Below are 8,866 nucleotides of genomic sequence, written 5' to 3'. Positions count from 1 at the left end.
CAGGGCAGAGTATGGGATGGAGCTGCAGGAAGTGGGGGTTGGCTCCTACCATTGCCTACAGGAGTGGGACTATAGGGGGAGCTGCAGCCACTCCAGAATTCACCGTAGCCCCCCAGCCCTTTCTCCCAGCACTGCTTCCACCTACCCTGAGCACAACTTGGCCTAACACTCCCGCTGGAAACAGCCTGGTGCTGCCCTGGCCCCAGCCCGCAGCAGCAGCCTGCCCTCACCCCGTGCACAGATCCAGGGGCACATGCCTTTGATGCCCTCCCAGGGATGAATATAATGGTGAGAGCCCCCCCCCACAGGTACGGCTCAGTCCTGTGCCCCACCCCAGCTGGGCAGCCCCTGCCCCAGTCCCACTCCCTCCCCCACCACTAGGGCCTCAATCTGCACCCCACTGTGCCCCTCCCCTCACAACAGACTTACCAGCCAGACCCAGCTGCTCTCCATGCTGCCGGGCTGAGCTCCTGGCTGCCTGTGTGCTGTGCTCCGGCTATGCACACGCACGGGGCATTTATCAGCCATATTACTTGGCCCCATCAATTCTGCGTACCCCCTACAACCTTTTTAAGTACCCCTAGGGGTATGCATACCCCCAGTTGACAACCACTGTTCTAGGCATATCATTTGATATGTTTAAAGTTTTCCATGTAGCCTCCCCTTCTTCCTTCCAGCAATCATCTGTAAGGTCAAAGTTTTGTTCCTGAGGTGACAAGGTTTGTGGCCTGGCTTGCCACTGGGCTCTGACCTCCTCCCCCTTGCTTCTGGGCTTCCCAAGACCTGCTTCCTCATGGTTTTGTCTGCCATGGCTTGATATTCTAGGTTTTTAGGGAGGCTGCCCAGAACAGATGCAGGTTTTGGGGTAGGTTCTTGTCTGAACTTAGGCCTTTCTGGGCCTCAGCTCATTTTTCATGTAGCTGGGTCCCACGACACTGGGTCCACCGCATCAGGACCCTAGGTTCTCAGGATCCAGCTTCAGCTCAGCCCTCTGTGGGCTCTGGGCCACTTGGACCCTAAGTACACCCCCTTTGCAGGCAAGGGGTTTACACTCATCCCTAGTCCTTGCTGCCAAATACCCAGTTCTCTGACACACCACAGTCCTCCCTTTTGAAATGTATTTGAGCTACTGCCCACACACGACACCCCAAGGCTCCAGCTCCTAGGAGTACTCTGAACTGCTTGTGCTGCACCCCTGCAGCCTCTAATCCACCCCTTAGAGCCACTCCGGTTCAAATGTAAATCAGAAGTATGAGCATCTACTCCCAAACATAAGCTTTACCAAACACAGGCTCCTTTGTGGGGATTCATTTTCACCCTGGGGCTGCACAAATGCAGAAGGTTCAAAGTACTTATCTCATGTTGCTTGTAGCATAGGGTCTTTTCTGCCCTTCTGTGGCACACAGTCCTTTCCTCCAGGCAGTCTAGACTGGCTCCCCCATGGAGCTCTATCTTCAGCAGCTCCTACAGCTAGACTGCCTTTTTTGGGCTAAACCCTAGGTTTCTGAGCCTTTCCTTGGGTCACCTGACCCTCTATTTCTGTCCCATGCCACAAATCACTGACTACACCATTTTATTTAGGTCCCTTTTTATTAATCCTGTTCAAAGGGGGTGGACTAATCAGTGGGCCCTGGGCTCCCTCTCCCTTCTCAATAATGGGGCAGGGGCCCTGTTATCTCATCTCTTTTTTTGCACTCACATATACCTGTACCTCACACATATGGACATACTTGCTCTGATGGACTTACTTGATCCTTCTTAGGTGAATCCATCTTTGATTAATCTCTTTAGAGCTGTTAGTGCCGAGCTCTCTTCTGGTGGATGGTGTGTACCATCCACCAGAAGAGACAGTTTTTTAAACAGTTTAAAATGTTTAAGCAGGAAACCAGAGAAAATTTGTGGAAAATAAATTGCAAAACATAGAGATAAGACTAAGAGTATATTTTAAAGAAAGCTACTTCTTGTTACTTTGCCCTTTCCATATATTTCTGCAAAATTCAAGATACAAAAACCAATGTTGCAGAGCAAAATAACTCAGGTGAGATGACAAAGAGTAATTAAATGTTATGGACCACTGTGAACCTAACTACAATCCATAGTTATTTCAATCTGAAATTGTATATGTAACATTACAATATTTGTAAATTAGGTGCAATTTTACTTTTGGTGCAGGATAGATGTTGGCTAAACCAGAGGCTGACATAGGATGGTAGGAACTGAGGATGGCTTGATGATCAGACCCACCTTGGAATGTAACAAGAATGTAGGGCATTTTTACATATCCTCTGGGAGGTGTGGGGGGAGCACTTTAATTAGTGAGCCACAGTAATTAAAAGCACCTGAGTGTCATGTGTATCAGTGCCCCCCATACTGAAAAATGGCAGCGGAGCGCTTTGAACTAAAGCTCAAATGAGCTTTAGTTCAAAGCGCTCCGCTGCCATTTTTCAGCGCAGGGAGTCTGATACGTATGAGTCTGCTGGAGCACATTTATTTCTGTGCTCCAACAGGCTTGATTAATTGATTCTGCTCCGACGTGCTGGATTTCCAGAGCGTTGGAGCTGGCTCCCTGCACATCTATAAGAACTCATAGTGACTAAATTAGGAGACCAGGCGGTATCAAAGTCTCAGTGGTTAAGAGTTGATGCTAAACACTACCTATCTCTTCAGTATCCCATCAACCAAGGTGTAGCTTCCTGGGTGACTTGGAAGTTGACAAAATAGTCAAGAAACTAAGAAAATAGATTAAAATGATAATGCACTAATATGCCAGAGAAATTAATGATGTTTAGCTGCATGTACATCTTAACATGCGATTGGATGTCTCAAGGAATAATGCATGTGGCTGCTTACAGAAGTTACATTTTTCATGTGATGAGGCCTCCAAAAGTGCTTTGCAGCCATAACGTAACAAACGTTCATGACTGCAGAGTGATTTTAAAGTGACTAATCGCATGAAAATTTAAACCTGGTCTGAGGAAGTATTAGACAGGGGCTCGCTAAGGCAGAGCGCCTGAGGGAACCTGCACACAGGTTCCCCGAGAGCATTAATTTTTGGGGATTCTGCCCACATCCCATGAGGCTTTGCAGGCTGGACTGGTGCTTGCGTGGGTGAGCACCAGCCCAGCCCCATGACCAGGGCTGTCAAGAGAAGAGAAAGAAGACCTTTGTCTCCTCCCTGTGCAGCAGGGGATGGAGGGTGCTGGTGGGGGAAGGGAGTCCCCCCTGCCATGCATACCCCCCCACCATCTGCCCCTCCTGGGGTCTTTGGGGGAGCCAGGCTGGACCTGTGAGGTGGGGGGCTCTCTTCCCCCATCCCCCCCCCCCCCCCCCAACACCTTTTTATTTGAAGAATCATATTAGTTGTTTATTTCAATGGATCCAGAGCATCCTGGTCTGGGATCCTAATTGCCTTTGCCTTCATTAAGCATTTAAAAATACAAGCCATATCATTCCAACAAAAACAGCCTCCTCCACCCAACAGCCTCCTCCACTCAAAATACAAATCTACAGTGAGCAGAAATCCCATCCTACACTTAATCTCCCTTTGCCTCAAAGCTTAGGAAAGAGATGGTCTTTGTAGCTTTTTCAGAAGATCAGTGGATTTCATGTGTTTCAGACCAATGTGCAAAAATCATAGATTCATAGATGTTTCATAGACATTAGGGACTGGAAGGGACCTCATGAGATCATCGGCCTCATGGGCCTGCCTGGCTCCCCCCAAAACCCCAGCATGGGTAGCCAGGCTGAGCCTGCACGGTGAATGGGCCTGTTCTCCCCCTCCCCCAGCCCAGCTCTGGGTGCAGCAGCCTCTGCTGCCATCAAGTAGTTTGCATTGGGAGGTAGGGTGTGGGGAAAGGTAGCCCCCCTGCCACACTTGCCCTCCCCAGCTACCAGTCGGGGTCTTGGGGAGAACTGGGCTGGGCCCCACAGTGGGGGGACTCCCTTCCCTCCCCCTCACGCAAGCCTCTTGACACCAGCAGAGGCTACCGCACCCGGAGCTGGGGTGGGCAGGGGAAGGGAAATAGAGCCCCACTTCACAGGCCTGGCTCAGCTACTCCTACTGGGGTCTTGGGGGGAACTGGGCCAGGTCTGTGAGGCAGGGGGCTCCATTCCCCCCCACCCCCACCCCAGCAGCCTCTGTTCCTGTCAAGATGCTTGCACACAGGAGTATGGGAGGAGGGGAGGGGTGAGGAGGGCACCCCTCATGTCTCATGGGGCCAGCCTGGCTCCCCACAAGACCTCAGCATGGGTAGCTGGGGGGTGGAGGGTGATGTGCAGTGAGGGGGCTCTGCCCCTCTCCCACTCCCCCCCCCCCCCGCTCCCCCCGCTGGGGGGGGGCTGGCAGTCTCCTGAGAGGCTGCTGGAGCGCTACTGCCTGCTGATGGCCAGAGCAGGCAGGCTCGGAGCCCCCACCCACCCACCAGGTGAATGCCTGTTGGGTTCAATCATGCTCTAACTCATGACACTTTGTGTAAAGCACCATAGTTAAAGCGCCTCCCTGATAGTATGCCTGCACTTGTGTATATGCCCTGTATAGAGATGTATGTTTTCAGGAGAGCTTTGGCTATGTATACAGTAGCATTTATCCTCTTTGTCAACTGGAGAGTGAATAAGGGCTTCTACTGACTGGCCAACCTGTAGCAAAGGGACTGGGAGAAACATCCCTGGAAACTGCAACAGGAGAGTCCACTGAAATACCTTTTTGTTTGTAAACAGATAGACTAAGTATGACCAATGGATCATCAAAGATCCATGTTCATCTAAAACGTAATTACTCACTTCCATATGTTGCCTGATTTATGTTTCATTTACAATTTTTTACCTGTGAATATATTTTTAAAAAAGATACAAAGACCTATTGCCCTTTCAAACACTGGTGGCTGGTTGAGTGATACAAATTGTGCGTGTAACTTTAAATATTTGCTTCTAGTCTCAACTTACTCGTAATACAGCTTCCTGACAATGCTAGACACATTACTGTTCTTATTTGTATAATATAATGACGGTATGAATGATCAGGTTACACCTGTTTAGATTATACTGCCAAGGAAACAACTGGGCTCCATTTTCAAGGCTTAAAGCACTAATTCCTTTTCTGGGAAATGAAACATTAATCTGTTAATGGTACTAGTGAAAGGCTAGTTTAATTTTAATCTCCTGCTGTTGTCCAGGTAAGAAAGATTGTGTTGTTGTGATAAATTATGTTTTTATTGAATAAGAAACAGTTTGTGTCAAAACAAGAATGAAAATAGTCTTGTGAGAGCATAAGTATAAAATGTGGATATAATTCTAATTAAGTATAAGCTTGTCAGTTTTCCAGTGCACTGCTGATATACTTTATAAACAATAAGCTGTTACAACTGCAATTTAGCTGTATATAAAACATGGTCAATATACTCCAATTTAATTTTTTTTCTGCATGTTCCTAAGTCCAAATCTCTTGAACCAATTATTGTAAGCTTTAGTTTTGTCCTTTGACAGCTTTTGTAAAACTACTACAGTAGTGGCCCAAAGTGTATAATTACACTTGTTAATATTTGGGACCATTGCTGAATATACTATGACAGTATCTTTTCTTTGCTATGGGAGAACAAGAGGTAGCATGGTTATGTATTTGATCCCATGTTAATGAGAACTCCAATACATACTGAGCAGATGTAAGACGGACAACATAACTATTTTTAATATATTTTATACGATTCTAGACATTTCAAGTATCATCTTTATGTAATTACATAATTAATTTAGAGATGAAGAAAAGTGCGGGGGGGGGTGGTTTATTCCCCAGAACTAGTTCTCTGATGTGGAAAAACACCACACAGTCAAAGCACTGGCAAACCTTCTTCACTGACAGCTGGTGGGCTATTAAATGGTGCTTGCAGTCTGTCTAAGGCAAGCGTAAACTGTTAGTGGGCTGGAACTTTGCAGCTACTAGCTATAAAAAAGAATGCCAAGAATGATTGATTAAGGTTATGACACACGCTTGAGAGATCTCTTCCGTGCAAATGATTCTGATCTTCTAACTCCCTTTAAAGGGGCCGATAGGGGAGGCAGGATGGCTGGATTCATTTTAAGAGAGAGATTTAAATTGCTGTTTAAAATGTGTCTAATCTAGATCTGAATCAGGCTCTTGAATAAAGCATTGTTCTAGGTTTTTGGAATGCTGCCTATCACTGATATATCTGAGCACATCACATATGTAGGGAGTGTAGGGGATTCGCAACACATGGCTGGGTTGGGGCTGGGGGGCAGAAGTGTTTTAATTTCCCTGAAGGGAGAATTTAATTTAAAAAAATTAGTATTACAGTAATTAATTTGTCCCATTTTGGAACCCTGGGGCAATCCTCCCAATATGTCAGCAAGGCAGGGAAGGACTATTACTCACATTTTGCAGATGAGAAACTGGAACACAGCAAGGTCACACAGGAAGCCTATAATGGAGCTGGAAAAAAGCCCCAAATCAATCAAGTCCTGGTCCAACACCAAACCACAGGATCAGTCAGCATCCCCTGTTTGTTGATTCCCCTTGCTGTACAGATCTGGGAAGTATACTCTTAAGTTAATGCTTTTACATGTCACATACAGACTTTTAACAGCTATTCATTTTCCAGCTCTTGGAAATATGACAATTCTGCTTAAAATATTTAATTCTTAAAACTATTTTTAGTATAATGTTGTATATTATGCATTCTGGTACTTCCATAATGCATGGTGCTACGTGCCTTCCCCTGAATAGTTCTTGCTATGAAGTTCTTACAAGTTAACAATAGACATGCTGTAATAAGAGACTAACATTAGTAAGGTGCCAATAATTCAGTATGTTTGCATGACCAAGACACTGGATTGGGTTCTAGGAGACCTCACTTCTATTTCTCTCTCTGCCACTGACCCGATGATTGACTTTGGATAAGTCATCTCCACCTCTGCATCCCCGTTTCCACCTTACCCATTGTCTTTTCTGTTTAGATTGTTAATTCTTTGCGGCATGGATTTTGGATCAGGTTCTCTTCCACCTATTGGGACCCTAAGTACATTTTTGTGCCTAAGTATGATTCTATTCCACCCTTCTCTAGTTGCTGAAAACATATGAATGCATCTACCTTTGTAACACTCTGTCATCAGACTCTTAAGTGAGTCACAAAAAAGCAGCGAGGAGGAGGAGGACCCACCCACCTTTTGTGTTAAATAGGGGTGAGATTTTGAGCAGGAGAGAATAGGATTGTGCTTTAGGGACCTAAACCCACTTACACACCTAAGGTGGAATAGAATCTGGTCCTATGTTTCTTACCACATCTTTGTGAGGTATTTAAACTAATGGGCCCTTATCTCAGCTGGGGCCCTTCATTACTGCCATATTATAAATAATTATAATAATCTGCTAGGGCTAGGGGTAGTATAGTTAGGGTGACCATATTATTTTAAAGGAAATCTGGGACACTGCCTCCCCTTCCCCTCCGCACCGATCTCCTCCCCAGGCAGGAGCACTGCCCAGCCTGCCCCCTGCCTCCTGTTGCTGCTCAGGAGAAGCCAGGCCAGGCAGCACAGGCAGACTGATGCTAATCTGGGACTTCTGTTTCCATTTTCACCAACTGGCTGGGATGCCAGGACGGTTTATGAAATCTGGTGCTGTCCCAGCCAAACTGGGACGTGTGATTACCCTAAGTATAGTGGAGCTGTGTGTTTGCTAATGAACTTTAATAAATACATTTTTAGCTACCTAGTCTCCTACAGGCTTCAAAAGCAATGAATATGGCTATTTGGCAACTTAACGCATTTTATGATGAAGAAGGGTCTATCCAAACAATGACAGAATCTAGACAAAATTCATTTACCAGCACTATGTTATGCTTTGCTTTTCATGATGCCTGTCATCCAGAGATCTGATCTTTACAAAGTGGGCATTATCCGAAGTGGATATAAACAGTCTATACTAGATAAAGAAACTGAAGTTGGCAGCTTGAGTTGTAAGCACAAAGAGTACCCACAGCTCTCATTTACTTTAATGGGACTTGGTGGTGCTTGACATTTCTCAGTTGGTCTTTAAGGGACTCAAGCAGAGAAACTTAAAACTCAAGCAGATCAAACTCCAAATCATTCACTCACCCCTGGATCAGTCTCCAGAGTCAAGCTGATGTCTCACTCAGTTTACACAAACGTCACATTGACTTTCAGTTTTTCCTCACAACTCCCATTGTATCTTTTTTAGCAGTTTATCTCAGTCTCCTTCCTCTGTCACAGACAAAGGCAGATTCCTTGTCTTCTAGTGAACAACACTGATATTATAATCAACAAGGAAAAAAATTCCTCTATATGGCACAGCCTGTTGGGCCAGTTCCAATTCTTACACACAACTTGTGAGCCAAGCCCTTCCCTCCCAGATGGCCTCTTGACTTTTTTGTTCCTACCGCTGCAGTCCCACTTCTATTTCAGAACTAATGCTTCTCATGCCTTCCACAAGTTAGCCAGTGTTTCCTGCCTGCCTTACTTGATGATGAAATCCCCATCCTCCTCTTGTTGTTCCCCACTTCTGCTGAAGCCTTACTTTTTATAACAGCTTTTTTCATTTTCTTCTGCACAAAGGTACTTCTTCTGTTATGAAGATAATTACATTAATAAAACTGGTTGAAAGCTGGATAAAATTTGCTTTGAATAATATGTTATTCTGTGGGTTTATTATTCAGTGCATATTAATCCATCCCTATATGCCTGATTGAATGATACAGTTATTTGATTAATAATTTAACCAATAATAACATAATGTTGAATATATTATTCAGTAGGTGATATTTAACCAGTTTAGAAGCAAGTGGTGCATGTTATCATGCTGTTCATTCAGTCCTTTCTTGAGGACTTTGAATCAGCAGTT

The 8,866-nt window shown here is 45.3% G+C and overlaps 1 protein-coding gene across 1 annotated transcript in view; it reads left to right on the top strand.

The window, feature by feature from the left end:
* Positions 1–5,055: 5,055 nt before the first annotated feature.
* The window catches only part of GJB7 (gap junction protein beta 7), a 9,376-nt gene continuing 5,565 nt past the window's right edge, over positions 5,056–8,866 (top strand). The window contains exon 1 of the mRNA XM_006024578.2: positions 5,056–5,171. The gene's annotated coding sequence lies outside the window, so the exon portion shown is untranslated. The remainder of the gene's footprint in view (positions 5,172–8,866) is intronic.

The sequence above is a fragment of the Alligator sinensis genome, unplaced genomic scaffold (assembly GCF_000455745.1).
Source record: "Alligator sinensis unplaced genomic scaffold, ASM45574v1 scaffold658_1, whole genome shotgun sequence".
NCBI classification, from domain to species: Eukaryota; Metazoa; Chordata; order Crocodylia; family Alligatoridae; genus Alligator; species Alligator sinensis.
Note: the sequence above shows the minus strand (reverse complement) of the source record. Positions and strands in the feature narration are given on the sequence as shown.